This window comes from Astatotilapia calliptera, chromosome 9 (genome assembly GCF_964374335.1).
Source record: "Astatotilapia calliptera chromosome 9, fAstCal68.1, whole genome shotgun sequence".
NCBI classification, from domain to species: Eukaryota; Metazoa; Chordata; class Actinopteri; order Cichliformes; family Cichlidae; genus Astatotilapia; species Astatotilapia calliptera.
In genome coordinates, this window is record NC_137430.1 from 11,536,847 (window position 1) to 11,557,464 (window position 20,618).

General features: G+C 39.7%; 1 protein-coding gene and 1 long non-coding RNA gene across 7 annotated transcripts in view; both read right to left on the reverse strand.

The window, feature by feature from the left end:
• The window catches only part of ntng1a (netrin g1a), a 125,760-nt gene that overhangs the window by 76,535 nt on the left and 28,607 nt on the right, over positions 1 to 20,618 (reverse strand). The window lies entirely within an intron of this gene.
• LOC145430830 (uncharacterized) lies at positions 13,683 to 18,427 on the reverse strand. Its single transcript, XR_013911152.1, has 2 exons — positions 18,199 to 18,427; positions 13,683 to 17,373 (listed from the first exon to the last, which is right to left on the reverse strand). It is a non-coding gene; the product is annotated as an uncharacterized LOC145430830 (long non-coding RNA).

A 20,618-nucleotide genomic window follows, 5' to 3' on the forward strand; every position in this document is an offset into this window, starting at 1 on the left:
ATGTAGACAATTTATGGTTTCATTTCCCTTTTTTAACATCAAATTAAGTGAAGCGTTACGCTTGTTTGGTTTCTCTTGCCTGTGTTGGGGGAACCCTCCTGTGTGTTTTTGTGTGGTTGCTTGGTTGATTGTAAGACCTGCAAAACGACCTGGTCAAGCCCTTTTGCCAGCAAAGTCGCACAATTATTAGCAATAAAATGGAGCAGAAAAAAGGTTACCAGAGCAATACGATCACAGTTGTGGTCAGAAGTTTACATACACTCATCATGGAGATGAATGTCACTGTAATTTGGGGCTTTTAATTAATTCTTTGTTCTTTTGTAAGGTGGGATGATTGCACAGGATACATCTTTAACAGCTACTTCACAAGTTAATCTTTTAATAAGTAGTGCTTAAGGTTCTATAATGTGTTTTAAATTGACAAGACTCAACTTATGAACTTCTCAGTCATGATCATGATCAACTGGTACATATAGGATTTGTCTGATAGCACGCATTGGATTGATCAGTACTTAAAAATTGAAAAAGTGCAATATCGCTTTAAGCTTCTGGAATGACCTTCCTGACCTCAACCCTGTTGAGAACTTGTGGTCTATGTTTAAAAGGCCGGTTTGTGATAAGATAACAAGAAATTTAAATAAACTTTGTCTGTTTTGTCAAGAAAAGTGGTCAAATACAGTGGGGCAAAAAAGTATTTAGTCAGTCACCGATTGTACAAGTTCCCCCACTTAAAATGATGACAGAGGTCAGTAATTTGCACCAGAGGTACACTTCAACTGTGAGAGACACAATGTGAAAAAAAAAAAATCCATGAATCCACATGGTAGGATTTGTAAAGAATTTATACCTAAATTAGGGTGGAAAATAAGTATTTGGTCACCTCAAACAAGGAAAATCTCTGGCTCTCACAGACCTGTAACGTCTTCTGTAAGAAGCTTTTCTGTCCCCCACTCGTTACCTGTATGAATGGCACCTGTTTGAACTCATCATCTGTATAAAAGACACCTGTCCACAGCCTCAAACAGTCAGACTCCAAACTCCGCCATGGCCAAGACCAAAGAGCTTTCGAAGGACACCAGGAAAAGTATTGTAGACCTGCACCAGACTGGGAAGAGTGAATCTACAATAGGCAAGCAGCTTGGTGTGAAAAAATCAACTGTGGGAGCAATCATCAGAAAATGGAAGACATACAAGACCACTGATAATCTCCCTCGATCTGGGGCTCCACGCAAGATCTCATCCCGTGGGGTCAAAATGATCATGAGAACGGTGAGCAAAGATCCCAGAACCACAAGGGGGGACCTGGTGAATGACCTGCAGAGAGCTGGGACCAAAGTAACAAAGGTCACCATCAGTAACACACTACAACGCCAGGGAATCAAATCCCGCAGTGCCAGACGTGTTCCGCTGCTGAAGCCAGTGCATGTCCAGGCCCGTCTGAAGTTTGCCAGAGAGCACATGGATGATACAGCAGAGGATTGGGAGAATGTCATGTGGTCAGATGAAACCAAAGTAGAACTTTTTGGTATAAACTCAACTCGTCGTGTTTGGAGGACGAAGAATACTGAGTTGCATCCCAAGAACACCATACCTACTGTGAAGCATGGGGGTGGAAACATCATGCTATGGGGCTGTTTTTCTGCCAAGGCGACAGGACGACTGATCCGTGTTAAGGACAGAATGAATGGGGCCATGTATCGTGAGATTTTGAGCCAAAACCTCCTTCCATCAGTGAGAACTTTGAAGATGAAACGAGGCTGGGTCTTCCAACATGACAATGATCCAAAACACACCGCCCGGGCAACAAAGGAGTGGCTCCGTAAGAAGCATTTGAAAGTCCTGGAGTGGCCTAGCCAGTCTCCAGACCTCAACCCCATAGAAAATCTGTGGCGGGAGTTGAAAGTCCGTGTTGCTCGGCGACAGCCCCAAAACATCACTGCTCTCGAGAAGATCTGCATGGAGGAATGGGCCAAAATACCAGCTACTGTGTGTGCAAACCTGGTAAAGACCTATAGTAAACGTTTGACCTCTGTTATTGCCAACAAAGGTTATGTTACAAAGTATTGAGTTGTATTTTTGTTATTGACCAAATACTTATTTTCCACCCTGATTTACGAATAAATTCTTTACAAATCCTACCATGTGAATTCATGGATTTTTTTTTCACATTCTGTCTCTCACAGTTGAAGTGTACCTCTGGTGCAAATTACTGACCTCTGTCATCATTTTAGGTGGGGGAACTTGCACAATCGGTGGCTGACTAAATACTTTTTTGCCCCACTGTATCCACCCAGAATCATGCCAGAATCTTGTTGATGGATATCAAAATGTGTGGTCGAAGTGCAAATCTGCTAAAAGACATTTAAGAAAACAATAGTGGGGTGTATATATACATATCTGAGCCATTAGAGAAAATTAACCAAATTCTTGCTTTTTAAAGCCATTAAAGAAGTTTGCTGTACAGTCATTCTTCAATAAAAAAATTCAAAGAAATTATTAAAAGCCCAAAATCACGGTGACATCACGCTGATAACAAGGTATGAAAACTTCTGACCACAGCGTGTGCGTGTGCTTTTTTCTCCCATTGAGTATAAATGTTGTAGAACAAATGTTTACTGTTCTATCATGTGATTAAAAATGACCAGGCTATTGTGTTTACATCGCTATATTTATTTTACCTTTATAGTTCATTCATGCTATCACTGATTTCTACCACTTTAGTCCAGCATAAAATATTTCCACAACTCCTAAATGAAAGGTCACGACACTGTGGCCAGTTGTGACCTTCATATGATGATGGATGCCTAATGGCTATAGGCCGATCTCTGACTTTTGCATCCAGCATCACTATTTATTTTCTTTCACTTATCCAGTAAAAATATGTCCACCTCGACTAGACAGACTGCTACAAACATACATTTGCAGTTACTAGATTATGAATTTGGAGCAGCCCATGTTTTCCTCTGGTGACATTTGAGTCAATGACCTTTGGAAAATTTTGTACCGACACAGATGTGTATGTCAGGATAACCTTTTTGATCTCTGCTTTGAAAATTTGTGTTTACTGTTTCACCGTATTTGTGCAAGGAAATATTTAAGCATAACATATACAGTTGTGGTCAAAAGTTTACATACACTTGTAAAGAATGGCTCTATAATGGCTCTACCGAGTGTCCCGTTATTTCTAAAACTCTAATTTTTCTCTGATAGAGTGATTGGAACAGATACTTCTTTGTCACAAAAAACATTCATGAAGTTTGGTTCTTTTATGACTTTATTATGGGTTAACAGAAAAAAGTGATCACATCTGCTGGGTCAAAAATATACATACAGCAGTGCTAATATTTGGTTACATGTCCCTTAGCCATTTTCACTTCAATTAGGCGCTTTTGGTAGCCATCCACAAGCTTCTGGTTGAATCTTTGACCACTCCTCTTGACAGAATTAGTGCAGTTCAGTTAAATTTGATGGCTTTCTGACATGGACTTGTTTCTTCAGCATTGTCCACATGTTTTCAATGGGGTTTAAGTCAGGACTTTGGGAAGGCCATTCTAAAACCCTTATTCTAGCCTGACTTAGCCATTCCTTTACCACTTTTGATGTGTGTTTGGGATCATTGTCCTGTTGGAACACCCAACTGTGCCCAAGACCCAACCTTCGTGCTGATGATTTTAGGTTATGTTGAAGAATGTGAAGGTAATCCTCCTTCTTCATTGTCCCATTTACTCTCTGTAAAGCAACAGTTCCATTGGCAGCAAAACAGCCCCACAGCATAATACTCCCACCACCATGCTTGATTGTAGGCATGGTGTTCTTGGGGTTAAAGGCCTCACCTTTTCTCCTCCAAACATATCGCTGGGCATTGTGGCCAAAAAGCTCGATTTTTGTTTCGTCTGACCACAGAACTTTCCTCCAGAAGGTCTTATCTTTGTCCATGTGATCAGCAGCAAACTTCAGTCGAACCTTAAGGTGCCGCTTTTGGAGCAAGGGCTTCCTTCTTGCACGGCAGCCTCTCAGTCCATGGAGATGCAAAACACGTATGACTGTGGACAATAACACCTGTGTTCCAGCAGCTTCTAATTCTTGGCAGATCTGCTTTTTGGTGATTCTTGGTTGACTCTTCACCCTCCTGACCAATTTTCTCTCAGCAGCAGGTGATAGCTTGCGTTTTCTTCCTGATCTTGGCAGTGACGAAACAGTGCCATGCACTTTATACTTACAAACAATTGTTTGCACTGTTGCTCTTGGGACATGCAGCTGCTTTGAAATGGCCCCAAGTGACTTTCCTGACTTGTTCAAGTTAATAATTCGCTTTTTCAGATCCATGCTAAGCTCCTTTGACTTTCCCATTGTAGCGTTTGTGGGCGTTTGTATCCAATGAGCCCTATTTAACTGGCCTAAGAGAAGTCAGCAGCTGTAGTCACTCATAATCACTCATAAGAAGTTAAGAGGCCATGCTATGAAGCTCAGTTCACTGACAACTTTGTAAGTCACCAAAATTGCTAATTCATGTTGCTGTATGTATATTTTTGACCCAGTAAATGTGATCACTTTTTTCTGTTAACCCATAATAAAGTCATAAAAGAACCAAACTTCATGAATGTTTTTTGTGACAAAGAAGTATCTGTTCCAATCACTCTATCAGAGAAAAATTAGAGTTTTAGAAATAACGGGACACTCGGTAGAGCCATTATATTATATTCTTTACAAGTGTATGTAAACTTTTGACCACAACTGTACATACCATAGCACATTGGTATATATTTGGTGAGAGTATTTCCTTATATTTTTCTTGTCACGGCGTGTGACTTGCTTCCAGATGTGGCAAATGGAGAGGTAGAATTTTAACGTGAAGTGTTTACATGATGTTACATACACATGCTTCTTAATGTTTCTGAGCTGACTCAACCAGTAATACAGAGTCGTGTGAACCTTACAGTAAGCTAAGCTAATTTATTAAAGAGTTACTGAGAATAAGTCATTTGTTGTAACGACCTGCCCCTTGGCTGTACCGACTAATTTACGAGGCTTTAACAAGGTTAAAATCATGGCTATCTGATAGATCATGATTGTTTACACAAAAGCTACCAACATATTTTAGCAAATCATTGGGCAGTTCATAATCGTCTCTAATGGAATTAATAGCTCACTGTTTAATGAGTGCAGATAAACTCTGATCCAAACACTGAGTGACACAAATCAGTAACTTCTAATCAATTACTGATTACTTACCCTGTAGTTGCTTTCCCTTTAACTTTAGGATCACGTCACCATTCACTACTGCGTCTGTGTCCAATCAAGTAAAGTAAACCATCAAAACCGCTATTTGCTCAGTAGCTCCTTTTAAGCATATTGATACTTTGCTATTGCTTACCATTAATAATGTCCTGGATGAGTAATTATTAGTTTCTGATAAATGACTCATTAACTGTTCGGCTGCTTCTGATTTATTTTACATTAATTTTCTATTAGCCAAGCAAGTCCCTGTGTCTGTAAGTGTAAGGTATTGTAAAGTCACATTGGTTATGGATAGAAATAAGTTATGATAATGTAAATGATATGAGTTATTAACATGTTAGCATTGTTTTTAGTCTATTAAGAGGTTTGGAGTCTTGTGTGGCATACAGAGGTTTTTCACTGACACACCTCGTGACGTTGGGTTAAAAGACTGTAAGAAAATCAGGGTTTGGAGTGTTTTCAATTAATTGATATTTGATTCCCCTGCAAATGGCTGCTCTGACCCTCAGACCAAAAACGAGATATTGGCTCTTGGATATATGCCAGAGTCCCCCCCCCCAGTTCTGTTTTGGAAGTGTTGAAAAAAAAACATTTTCTCCTTATAAAGCTCAAAAACACGAGCGGTGATGAAAACGAACACTGTCAGGGGAAATAGCTTCGCGTCTGGCTTGCTGCCATCGAAGAATAAGCAGAGCAGCGTATTGTCCGTCACATGATTTTTGCTCTGAAAGCTCTTACAGTCGTATAAGTGCCATCACATTTCACTTCTAGTGGAGGCTTTTCAATCAAGCTTCACCCCTCATTAGTGGCTCTACAGACAGCCACGAGAACGTCAAGAATCTATTCCCCTTAATGAGCACTTCTGTGACTCGGTCAGCAGCGGCCAGAGCAGGAGGTAAATTTAGATCCTTATAATTATCTCAAAAGTGGTCTGAGAATGTTCGAGATGTCAAAAATATTTCAATCAGTCATCATCTTACGGATTCACAAGATCTCTTTTCCATTTCTTTCTTTTTTTGCTCAGGCCTTTAGGGTCTCCTATTTTATTTATTTCTTAAAAGTCTGAGCTTTTAAAAGGATGATTAAAATCAATAGCGTGGTAAAGCTCAGCATTCCCAGCGCGGATATTTAACTGTGCAGAGCAGAGCGTAGTTGGGATGCAGCTCCAGGCCTGTGTGTCAGATCACTGAAGGTCTATTTAGTCATTCTACGGGGATACTTTCTTCTTTTTCTTTTCCCCCTTTATTCTCCTTTCTCAGTCTCTTACCCTTCCCGCCATTTTTTTTCTTACCGCAGAATCTCAGAAAATGATTGGCAGATGACTCTTGGGAAAAAGAACTTGGGCCTTTTCCTCTCTCACGGCTCACAGGATCACGACACTCAAACGCACTGACAGGCAAAGTGCGTACACACACACACATGCGCGCGCACACACACAAACGCGCTCTTTTTGAAGGCAAGTCACACAGAACATTGCAGAAAAAAGTAGTGACACACATAAGCACACAGTGGAATTGATTTGGCACTATTCCTATGATCTTTGACAGCTTAGGATATTTGCAAATATGAAAGAAAGTCTTACACTAGACTAAGAATTAATATTTCTGGACAAATCATTTTCATCCTTAATCACAAATTAGTGTGAGCAGTTGTAACCACTAAAAATGTCCGTGCCCCTTTGTAGTCAGCACTTTCAACTTTTGCCATGGGGCTGTTTTTGTAGATGTGGTCTCAGTAGTATGCTATCATGACAAATTCCTCTTTCACAACTATAGAAAACAGCTGTGAACTGTCAACAATAAAAAAGACAGCCACCAGAAACCCCATAAATAACAAATCAAACACCAAAACATGTAGTTGTCCATCATCATACATCATTAAAACAAAATTAAAAGAACCCTTCAGTACTACAAGCAGCAGTGCACCCATGCAAAAGGATCAAGTCTCTAGAAACTTTGCCATACAGAAGTATGGCTCCCTCATCACCATATGAGCTAATAAAAGGCAGCAGTCCATAAAATAAATACATTTAAAAAGTTGAAGGAGAAATGTGAAGGCGTGCAGCCAGCAACAATGAAACACGAGTGTATCCACTTAATTCCACGACCGCAACTTCAAGCACCCATCGCCATTGTAATCACAACCATCAAAAAGGAGTCAAGGGTGCTCTGCCTGCTGATTGTCTCTGAGCTCCTGATGAGCTGCCATTATAAAAGATGAGAGAGACGCTGCAGTGGGTGGAGGGTAGCAGGGTAAGAAAAAAAATCAGAAAAGGAAATCAAAAACTTGACAGGGCCAGAGGGAAATACTACACTAATCAACTCCACTCTGCTGAAATTATAGATGAATTAAGCTCTCTACTAGTGATTAATTAAACCAAGAGATTCAAACTAATGAGACCATACAGAGATATGGGTGTGCTGCATGCATGCTTGTGTGTCTGTAACTGGTGGTATGGCTGGGTGAGGGGGGTGGCCTGTTAAATTTTCTTGTGTACATTTCTGGTACCAAACACTGCAGAAGCACACAGGTTTCAGGCTGCAACCCACTTTGAAGAGGGATTAGCTGCAGTGGCTGATCTTGTGATCGCTGCACACAGGGTGTGCTCATTAAGTAGCCAAAAAACAGGCTTAGAAATATCTGAGAGAAAGGGATATCTGCAAGTAGTGTTTGGGCTTCAGGGAGGAGAAACTCTTTGTTTACACTCAGAGGACATTAAAATGTAAATCTGCTGTATTTTAACAAAAGATTCCTCATAAACGCAAATATTTACTGTTCATGTTGTCCCTAAAAAAGGAAAGAGATTTGATTGAAGAGTAAATTATGTGGTTAGCAGAAGGGGCAATTTCATTTTTTTATGTGAATTGATGGGAAAGCTTTTATATTGATGGCATTTCTTGCATTACATGATAAAAATGTTAAATACTAAACGCACATTTGGGGTGTAATGCAATCCTTCTAGTGGTTAAGTAAATTTAGCAATTATGCATAAACTTATGCGACAGTATCTAACTTCAGCTCATTAGTTTCTCATTTGCTGTCAAGTCCTAGATTAAGGGAGGATAAGTAAATGGAAAAAAAAACACCTTTGCAAAACAGCTCAGGCTTAAACCCCCGCTGCCCATCAAATCAATGATCCATAATGACCTCCACAAAAGTCTGAGTGTTAAATTTAATGGTTTTTTTCTGATCTCTCGTCTAAAAAAATGTAAAAATCGGAAAAAAACTTTACCATCTGTAGGTGTTGATGTCCAAAAAACGTATTCGTATTCATTTAAATATCAAAAAGTTAAAACTGAACATTGACAGGCGTTTTGCTTCTGCTTCTTCTGAGGTGCTTTTTTAAACTTAGCACAAGTGGAGTATAAGCAGCTTCTCCGCTAATGAGCTGCTTCTCTGATTGGCAGCCCTACAGGGGAAGAGTCACACTAAGTTAGAGCTGATTGGTAGACTTCAGACAAGTCTACTGTCTGACAGATGCTAGAACAAAGTCAAAGTATGTGTATTTATTTAGTACGTGTGTGTGTCTGTCTGTGTGTGCATGTGTTTTAATATAATCCCTAACTCTGTGGGAATTGTGTAACAAACACCATTCAGATTTTCACTAACTGTCCTGGGAATCTGTCACCATCAGCTTTTAGTCCATTTCTTTAGCTCTTTTAAATACAGTAACTGCTAAATTCTTACAGTGTACAATCTGATCTGGGACATAGAATAAAGTAATCTCCCCCAGCTCTACCGTTCCTTGTTTGTAAAGGTGTTAGAAGCAGGTTTTTGTAGACTGGGGTTGTAATATGAAAGAACAGTGCTGACTGCAGGCTCCCATGCCCTATTTTGGTCCTTGACTATTTATGAAATCCTACAGAAATGTAAGCAATCAAAACTGCATTTGTGCAACCACAGACAGATTTCAACGTATATTTTTAAACTCTGAGGATGCCCATTAAAGAAGATGCCGAGGAAATATTTGTGCTGGAGGAATATTTCTTTACTTGGGTTAGAAACACATATGTTGATGTTAAGAAGTTGGATTCCTACATGCACAATATGGCATTTTACCCAAAGCACCACACGTGTGCATTTGCAAGTGACTCATAAATTACTAGGTACAGCCACAAAGAGGGTCATTAATTAATGAAATCAAGCGTATGTGAATGACAGCCTCGAACCTCACATATAATTCATGTGCGCAATTACTTCTAGCATGGGCTTTGATTTATACATTTCTCCTGTGCGTCACAATGTGTGTACACCAACAAACCCTGGTGGTGCACAGGTGTAATCACAGGTAACACAGAACACCCCAAACCCTTTCTCTCCAAACAAAATAAGCCCTCGATTAACTGCATAACTGAACACCTGTAGCTACAAGTAAAAGATCAAGAGGATCTGTAAATGACTTTCAAATTCTAATAAAGGTTCATTGTATTGTTCTGTCGAGTTAAGTCACACACGAATATTTTGCTATGCTTAATTAAAAAGCTAATTTGTATTTTATGAGCTACACTTGACAGATTGTGTGCCCGGTGTCTATGACTTGACTGTCACTAGAATGAAATCCCAATACAGTGATGATCTCCAGGTCTCAGCTACTGACCATATATTACCATCTGTGGTGTTCTATGTGTAAATGAGGCTGTCTGTGTAGAATAACATGGATGGTGAGATGAACAGGTGAGGTTTATTTTGATAAATACTACAAAACTATCAAATATAGGCGTGCTTCAATGCTGAAATCCTCTTGCTCATCATGGGGAGAAGTAGATTTTCAGAATCAATGTTCTACTTCAGCCCACAGGCTCTATGCTTCCTTATTTTTCTCTGTTCTCCAAAGAAGCCAGGATGGAGACAAATATATGTGGTCTTTGTGGGAACCGACTGCAAGGCATTCTAGTTGGGGGATTTTTCTCCTTTTGAGCAATAAGGGCTAACAAAGTCCTTTTCCTCTGTTTTTGCTGTTTACCTGTTTTAACAATAACTGTGCATTTCCAGCACACAGACAGCAAACTTTTGTAACACACCTCAGTGGTCTGCTATTTTCATTCAGGACAGTATCTATAAACACCGTGGTTGTTTAATTCCCATGCACTTAACGCACAACCACCGTTTCCCTTCTCAGTGTGCTTTTCCTGTTTATTCTCACCCTTGGATTCCTGTTCAGGTATTCTGCACTTCCCTCCACGTCCACACACACCCGGGGCACAAGTAAGATTTTATTTTATTTTTTGCTTGTGACTGACAACAATAATAATACATAGTGAAACTGGGGTGCAGTGTTTTCATCGCCAGCATCTCCTCGCTAAGCAGAAAAATATCCTGCTCTGACTCCTCTATGTGCCTCCTCCCTTTCCCTCCTCCACCACCTCTTCTTTTACCTCTCTCCTCTCTGAAAGTTGATTTCATCTGACGTGACAGAGTTGTGGAAGCCATGGGCGGAGGTGTTACAAATGCTCTGTCACAACGCTAAACATGGCAGGAAGCGAACGCCTCGACAGCTCTCGGATGCAACTTGGGAAACAAGCGACGATGCTCTGCCTTGCCACCGCCTGTTTGACTTCAGCCTTTATCTCTCATTTCAACTACACCGGCAAACTGCTCTGTGCCTACTCTCTTCGGCTGGCCTAGTTTTGTTACTGGCGAGGGAGAACATGCTGGCAGGGAAGAGGTGGCAATGAAAAAGGCAATGGATGCCGAAGGGAAAAATTCCTAGTTCAAATGATGCATACAAGAAGTAAACATAGTTTACTATTAGGCTGAACAGACTATTTGAATGTTTGAAACAATGTTTGTACTAAAACACCATCGACAATTAAGACACATTATCGGATGCAGTGTGCAGAGCAAAGCAAATAACAGCAGATTTTTTATGAGAGAGGGGGGATTGACAGTGTCAACACCACTCAACCTGGCATTTCTTTCAACATAAACAAGGTGTCAGTGGTGCAGTGCAAAACAGAAGATAATGTATATCACGAAGGAAGATCAAACTTCAAGCTTTCCTCTGACTCAACAGTATTGATGGGAATGAGCGCTGGCTGTAATTCAGCCTTCCCTATGGATTTAATCTCTTGGGCGCTGTCATCCCACTGCCTGGATGTGTGGGTTTGTAGATTTGGTGTACTGTGTGTACTCACATCAATAATGAGTCAGATTTGGTGATACTGATGATGATATGTAAGTTCCTATTATATCACATTATCATCAGCTGGGGCTAGTGTAAAACCTTTACACACATTTGTATGTGGACATATGATGTTAATGTCCATATGGTCATATATATATATGGAGAAATCTTTTGGCTGGATTTACTAAACAGGGCAAATTAGCATGTGGGTACAATCTTGCTGATTACAGGTGACTAACAAATATTTTGCTGTTTTTTAAACAAAGGTGCAGTCAGTTCATTTCAATGTCACGAGTCCAACCTGCCAACAGTTATGCAATTTTGAGCAAGGTCACAGAGTAAGCGGTGGTGCCTCCAGAATTTTTTCATATGGGTGGCCATATGGGAACTACTGAAAATATTGGGGTGACACACCAACAGAACAAAAACAGAATTTTTTCTTTTATTGTGCTGTTGTCAAATATAGATTACTTGAAAAATATGTCAAAAAGAAAGAGAGAAAAGAATTATATGTCTAAATAATTCCCTGCTAGTTAATATCACTGAAAATAGGTACATATGAAAACCAAATACATTTTGAAATCCATAATAATCTGTTTTAAGCAGGAATAAATATCAAGTTTGTGTTTCAACTCGATGCCTTCCACAGTCTTGTGCTCACATCTATTTGGATTATTTCCAACATAGGACAGTCTTGTTGGGGGGAGGGCCAGAGGGCCAGTGCCCCCTCTGGCCCTCCCCTTGGTGGAATATCAAAGATGATATTCAGCTGTTGTTTTTTTAAGGTATGCTAACAGGATAGGCACAGTGTGAATTATAATTAGAAAAGCATAAAAATGTAGGCCATAGATGTATATGTTAAATGTAGTCATGTGGCAGTGACAGACAGAGTAGTTATAATGAAAACAGGCTTCAGTAATTAACAGCCTCTGATCTACGTCTGACTGTGAACCATGCAGAGTCTGTAGCAGTCTTGTATTAAGACAACTATAATCCCTTTAAGGGGAAAAAACAGAAACAAAACATACATGTGTTAACAGTGTGTGTGTGTGTGTGTGTGTGTGTGTGTGTGTGTGTGTGTGTGTGTGTGATCTAACATACTGCATGCAGCTGAATATGTGTAGGTCCACCAGTTGAAACCTGTTATGTGCTACAGCACAACTCATGGCATCACAATGAAACCCACATGCTCTGTCCATGGTCCTGAAACTATAACAGTCTAATTAGTTCAATATTTCACAGTTAATTTGAGTGTAATAGAATGTTATGAAGGAAAAAAATATGCACTCAACTATAAGAAAGCCTTTTTTTTCTTCTTTCAACCAGACAGTGACACTCTGCTCAAAGTAAGGGCCACAAAGGCATTTCTCTCCAGTGGAGAATCATCTGGCAGAGTTAGGCCTAAAGGTCTGATCACATATCAGACCTTTAGGCCTATCACATGTGATGCTCTGTTCTGATCCGCACAACCCTGCATGCAAGCTGACAGGTTGCTGCTTTGCAGTAGGATAATGTGACATATTTTTGGACAGTGTGTTTCACTATTCCCACAGGCACGCTAATAAAATCTCCTCAGTCAAACATGAACAAAGGTAACCTGTGGCCTTCAAACCTACAGGGGCAAACTGAACACTCAGTGAAATAATAATAATAATACTAATAAAAATAAAAAATGTTTCATTTCAATTTTCTTAGGGAAGTTTACACACATCAAAATACTTTGAGCATTTGGTGACATTTACATAGAAGCTTCCAAAGCCAACACCCAGACCTTCTCATTTTAGGCACGTTATCATTGCCAACAGGTTTTCAGTATTATGTAAACTCAGTGACTGTGGAGCACAAAATCAAATTTGTCTTGTAGCATTTGGATGAAGATACAAAATAACAAAAAACAAATCACTGACAGCTAGCAGAAATCTTGGTGTTTTCATATATTACTTAATCCACAAAAAGAAGCCACAGCACACAAGGCTACTTGCACTGACACGCACACTGAAAGCTGTTTCGTTTCACTGGCTCTGCACTGTGTTTCAGTGTGTGTGTCTGCCTGCAGTTCCAGACTGAAACCCTTGGAGAGAGTCTGTTGGCAGCTAGAATGAACGGCCAAGCCAAACCTCCTCCCAAATTTAACTTCTTAATAGGAACGTGGCAGCCAATCTATGTGAATTAATAAATCTCCCAAATATCAAGAAAGTCTTGAAAATTAGCCGTGGCACGTGGAAAGAAATGAAAACTGAACTGTTCATGTTCTGGCAGGGGACGTCAACGCATACTGTAGGATCTCCAAGTGGGCAACACAGTTTTCCATAGATCCAACTTTCTCCCAACAATGAAACCCTTTATTTACACTGAATGACCAAAGAATTATCAAATAAAAACATACAAATTTCAAGTCTGATATTTTTGGATTGTAAACTTTCAAAAACTCAAACACTTGGTGACGTTTTTACACTTTACAGGTTCATGAATTGGATGTTTTAAGTGTAAGAGTTTATTCTGATGCTTAACAGACTAGAAGATGGAAAACTATGCTGAGCTGTGCAGAAGCATAGAAAGCAGGCATGCAAAGGATGCTCTATAGAAGTGGTGTGCAGTCCATATATAATACACAGTCGGTGCCATTTACAAAAAGCTTAATGTGCAGTCTCCACACAGATCTATGTGTATGCTAAGTGCTGCCTTTTTTGTTGGATTTTTGTGTATTTTCAGATTAGAAACAAGCTTTTTTTAATAAACCAAAATCAAAGACAATTGGGAAATACACTTTTTTCATTTGCAGGACGTGTAATACACATTTATTGCCACAAAAATAAATCTAAAATCTAATCCTAAAATATGATCAGTTTAATGACAAGACATACAGTTAGCAATGCAGACAATGCATATGACAATACAAAATGTTGATAATTTTGTTCTTTCTTTTTGTTTTCCTCAGTGATGCTGACACAAGCTGGAGAGACCGGACAGATGGCCTGATTCTTAACCCTCGCTCTCCTGCGAGGGATGCTGAGTTATTCATCCAGATATTCAGATGTGGAGTAAAAAAAGAAAGACTTGTGGCTTTATTTTGTGAATTCTGTTACTAAAGGTTTGCTGTTTGTACATCACAGCCTTGATTCAGACATATGTGAGGCTGCATTAAATGAGCTGGAAGCATAGACTCCATTGTAAATCAGGTAAGGAAGAGAAAAAAATGTTTTGTAAAGCAGATGTTTGCAAGAAAAAAGAAAAAGATTAAAATTGTGAATAAAATCAAAAGAGTCTAACAGCTTTATTAAGGAAAGACGAACCAGTGAACAAAAACGACACAGTGAAAGAGAGCGACGAAGAGGAGCGCTACAGAGAAATCCTGGTGTTTTTACCCAAACCTGTAGCTCCTCACAGCAGGATCTCTCTACCAGGGGAGTAGGAAGGGTGTGATCAGCAGCCAGGCTGGCTGTCAATAATTCAGGGTAGTCTGCTCCTCACCTCAGCGTGCTTCACACGAGCCAACTCACATCCAGATCTCAGCTTTAGATCTCTACCTTCAAGAGACTCTGTGAAATTGAGTACATCTATTTAGCCCTCAGCACAGGACCTCTGCACACATCCAAAACACAGGTCACGAACACTGGTTCATCTCCTGCAGGTATGGTCTATGGCTAATGGGAGAGTCCAGTGTTTACAGGTTGGTCTGCCTCAGCCCTCCACGTCTTTCAGCAGAATAAAATATTACTGTTTGTCTGTTTCAGAACATTAGCTGATAACTCCACAGGCTCCACTTACGCTGCGTTTTATGGCCAACAATGAGCCTAAATCACTGCCGTAATGCTGGTGTGATTTAACATAATGATTCTTTTGCTATTTTGCATGCAGCTGAGGTCTACAAGCGTTTTGATGCTTAACAGAAATTGATATGACACCCAGCAGCTATGCTGACAGCTCAACTAAGTCCAAATTACTGCATAGTTGTCTTCGCCTTTTTTTAAACTCTGAATGCAAAACCACACCTGTTAGTCATTTAAATGACTGCAAAGCTACAAATCAAACTTTCCTTTGTTAGATATTTCACTGAGCTGTCAAACGGTTCAAAAATATAACTTTATCTGGAGTGTTTTTTCAAAGTTTTTGTCCCCTGTACTCATCTAGCTTGTCCTGACTACTAAGTGGGCAGTGCTTATGCGGGAGATCAAGGCTTCATCATTTCTATAATGAAGAAGATTAAAGCACATATGGTAGAAGACAGTTTGCACCATATACAGTACAAAAGAAAGAGATTAAGCACTGTTCATACGCAGCAAATCCAAACCGAAATACTCAGAACTTTGTTAATGGTGGCAGTAAACTGCTGCAAATGTCAAATCAAACTGCCTGTCAATTTTCAGCAACGCGAACACAACTCGCGCCATGCCTGGCTGCATTCCCTCAGGGTGTACTTTTTTCTTTTTCTGCAGAGGAAAAACAAAGACCATTGTGAGAATATCCACTCGCTAATTTAAAAAGCGAACTAAACAGTGAACATGGCTGACTTGATGACAGCTGTCAGCACGACAAGAGGTATTATCAGGTGGGATTTAAATTGTTGTGCTGGAGGCAGCCAGGCGGTGTCCAGAAGGGATTTGTTTGGGGTGTTTAGTGGCTGTCACTCAAACCTATATCATACTTCTACTAGCCCTTCAAGTAAAAGTTTCTCTTCTGAATATTCATAAAAAAATTATTTTATCATCCATCAAAACTGCTAAAGAAAACACAAAAACCATGCTACAACAAAGTCAACACTGGATTGGTGAAAACTAGCCAAAAATAGAGTAAAGTTTAGTTTTCATGTGTACTGTAATTCTTTCAGGTAGCATTCATGGTGGTCACAGAGGGTTAACTAGATTTGTTATGTTAGTTTAACATGTTAAAGTGTAAAGGCGACAACTGGGATCCTCTACCCATAGCACCAAAAAGTGTTGTTTTTAAGTGGAACTAGCAGTTAGAAAGGTGTGCTGTAGCAACATTTGGACAAAGTGATGAAAAATAAAAACCACTAAGGAGTATGTGAGTAGCTGTGGGGCTGCTGCACACTGCTGGAGTAGCTTCAGTGTGCTGGCAGTGAGTCTAAGGCTCTCCTGGTTGAGACATCATGCCGCCAAAACAACATTCCCTTATTTGGTGTTTTGATGATGGTTGTGAAGAGCTCTGGAAACCCCAGCATATGGGTTACATCATTTTCACACTTCATAATTCAGCGACTCCTCAAGTCTTAAATATACAACATAAGACAGTCCCACTGTAGGGGTCAAGGGCTCAGATTTTTCCTTTAATAGAAAAAAATAAAAACATTTATAAATTTTTTCCTTTACGTTGTCACTGTTCCATTTTTAATCAGCATGTTCTGTGTTGGCTTTCTTCACAAAGTTGCAGTAGTACATTCTCAACCATTGGCTGCTGCTTAAGCTTCCCAAATATAAAAGACACATAAAAGTTAGCAACTCGGATGCAAGCATGGAACAAAACTATTTTTTCTGGAATCTTTCATATCATATTTAAAACAAAGCGCTCTGTGTTTAAATGTGTTTTTAATGTTTTCTCTTTACCTTCTTTCACCCTGAGTAGGTCTTATCAGCAAATTATTGCTCATTCACACAACAGTAAGAAAACAAGGTGATTGCACAGTTCACCTGGTGGGAGGCAACCTGTCTGCAAACAATTGCAGCTGGACTTAGAGTGACTGCAATCACTCTCACACAGATGAGTGAAGTTTGTAAATAACTCCTGTCTAATTTATAAATGCAGACAGACTGCCAACATGGAGTCAGATGGAGTTGGTCTGTGCAGAAGAGCGAAATTCATTTATGATACGCTTCTTTGTAACAGGATACTTGACTCAAATGGTTTTCAATTGATTATATCCTGCCTATATTCCCACATAAAGGCAAGGTCATTTTGCACTTCAATCGCCGTCGTGTAGCAACACACTTCAAAGCGTGTCAAAATGAAGATAGCAGCTGATTGCAGGTGGTCACAGCACAGGTCCCCATCTTCTATAAAAGTGAAGACAACAAAATAAGGATTTTGAAAGCTAAGGCAGACACAACTTCCCTCTCCATAGCCAGTGAAATGTACACCTTCAAATGCACAAATGAAGAGTAAATAGGTCCACAAAAAGGTCAAGATTTAGCCTTGATTAAGAGTCTGATCTTGTAGCAGTGCAAAGGCAAAGACACCAAAACGCAGACAAGACTGCACTAAATCACATAAAGGCAACATTTCCTGTTAACCAATCACCCCTTTTCTTCAATTAGACAGCTCCTCCTTTTCTCCAGCTATATCCAGATACACCCATTAATCCAGCTGGTAACCCTTAATATAGAAGAAGTCTATATTTAGCAAATGAAAGATTAGTCTAAAAATATTGGAATTAATTGCTGGATAATTTTGGTAAATGACTGGCATGACACTGCGTGCTCACTGACCCTGCTGCCTAACAATATAAGAACCTGAAAATTATCTCAGTTCTGCACACACGAAACAAGCTAAAAAGGCGGCCTAACAAGGGTAAGCACTGGTGAGCACCATCAACCATATGCCAGCTTCCACCTCCACTTCCCAGCAGGCACTCCCCTCTTGTTGCCGACCCGTTTGCTGACTGCTGCCAACATTTCACTGGCAGAAATCTTCTGCAAGGCATGCATCCAGTCAGCACAACAGTCTAACACCTTTACTTCAGGAGCCAGTCTCCCCCTTTTTTCCCCTCTCTGTACTGATCTAAAATAACAGATTAAACAGTATCTATCACACGGCCGAGCTGGAATGAAATAAGGTGCTTAGGTTTAAAGTACTTTCATAATTAAAACAATTAGACCTACCTATTACACGCTAATATCCCAAACCGCCATGTGAAGCTGTCCTCGATGCACAATGATTTAACAACCCTACCATTTCTTGCCATGGCAGGATTTAACTGCTTTTTTAACTGCTCTCAAGTGCTTTGTCATTGATAATGTATTTCAAATAGCTTCTTGCGCTGAACATATACAGTACATAAAGTCAATATGGCACTCTGCAAGAACTGTCACATTAGAAATAGAGCAGCCCTACAACTTCCAACAAAGAAGATTCAGAGGTGAAATCCAGTAGGCTGGCGCAGCGAGCAGCTTACCCTGTGTTCTTATCTCTTGGCAGAGCAAAGCCGAGTCGCTCAGTGCCACATGGCACCCGGATACACAGTGAGACGCAGCCACACACATCAACAAACACACAAACACACGTTGGCTTTTATGATCTATTCCCCCAAAGCACTTCCGCAGGTTCAAAAGCATCGCTAGCAATAAATCAGGAGCTTGAGCCAGGTTTTGCTTAGTTATATCATTAACATGAGGAGAAAAGCTGTAAATATGGATGTCTTGGTTTTTTGTTTCACCATCAGTTGTGCTTCTTCTTTGTGAGGATCATTTTGATACTTCCTCAACTTAATCATTATTCTATTTCTAGCTCAGACTTAAGACAATGAAGTACTATGATGGATTTAATTTCTCACGACAGCTGCTAAAATTTGGCAACAATAATGTTGCAGAAGAATTCTTGGGCAAAGCTCAAAATACAGGAACCCATACTCACGGCCAATCTTCCATACACTGCCTGATACCGATCCTGATTATAAATCAAATGTTTGCTGTTTAGGAAATTTGGCATCTAAAATCTAAAATGTAAGCAATATTCTCCTAAGGGTTAACGGCTATTAATACCTTGTCTCCAATAATCAAGCAAAAACTGCTTGGTCTTAAACTGGTTTGGGTTAGACTACTTAAGGATGATAAAATACCAACAACAGAATGTAAAATCCTGTATGGTTATCATGTAATATTTGCTAGTTATTGATAAGCACAAAGTCTGGTGGAATTACATGTATTTGCATGTATTTTTCCAGAAACCAAAAATACTGATAAAGTTTTTTTTAAAACTAAAAGATCAATACACTCTTTCAGTTTTTCATTATGGACCTGAATAGATGCACCACATTATCCACAAATTAATATAGTAGTTATAGTATTAGTAGTATATAGAAGAGAATTAAGTCACAACCACAAACCTCCAAATCGCATGGTGGCACCAGATCACAGGTACGGCCTGCAGAACATGCATGCCAGAGGGGCGAGTTAGGCTGCCCACCGTTTGGCAGTGCAAAATGTGAAAAGTAATTATTATTACTAAATCTGGATACATTTTTATAATCATACAATGTAAGTTGTTTACTTATAAAAATGTTACATTTGCTGTTTGTCAAAATTGCAAGATATCTCATGCTGTTCATCATCTGGTTTGTAAACAGGTTAAATTAAATGCTACTTTTCACACAGTTTATTACACCATAGATTTACTGGTCCAGCCTGTCTGAGATCAATTTGAGCTGTACGTCTCCCATGAGCTATGAGTTTCACAACTCTGCACAACACAAGAAGTCAAAGGTTCACCAATATCACTTTCCTCTGCTGCAAACTATTGTGGTGCAGCTCTAACTCAAGGCAATCCATCAAGGCAAACTAAAGTCACACAGCATTTCTGCAAGTGCATATTTACTGTTCACAAACATAATATAATAATAAACGGTAAAACTATATCTCATTTTGTGAGGTAAAATAAGGTTATAAAGTTCTTATTGTGCTAAATACGAGTTTCAACAGCAACACTTTTACCTCTTGTAGTGGCTGAAACTCTTCATCAGGCAGACAGATTAGAGGTAGTGGCTGAATAGGTTCCAACCTCAATTGCACACCAGAGGGAGTGTTTAGAGGAGTGTGTAGGGTGGGCGGGGGTACATTAGGGGAGCTAATTAGGATTATTAGCACGGACGTATTTTATTCAGCTGGGACTAAAACAAATTGCTCAGTCGTTGCAGAGCTAAATTGAAAATGACTTCAGAATTACTGACAGCCAAAGTGCACACTCAATTTTTAGAAAAAGAAGGGGGAAAAGCCACAGTGTGAGACACAATGTTGCTACACGCCTGACATGGTGGGAATCGGTGACACTAGCGATGCCATGTGTTAGTCAAAGTGACTGTTATGAAGTCTAGTCAGCAGCTCTAACATGAAAAACAATGATCTTCCAATGAATAAAACATTTTGTGGGACTCCACTAGTGTCGCCCTTATTTAACTTAAACTGACCTCACAATTCATCCACCATCTGAAATGAGCTGTTGTAACTCCTCTCCCTTTCCAAGTCCAGTTTCTACTGACCGGTTTCCAGTTTTTAAGCTAAGCTAAGCTAACCTATGTAGAGCTGTG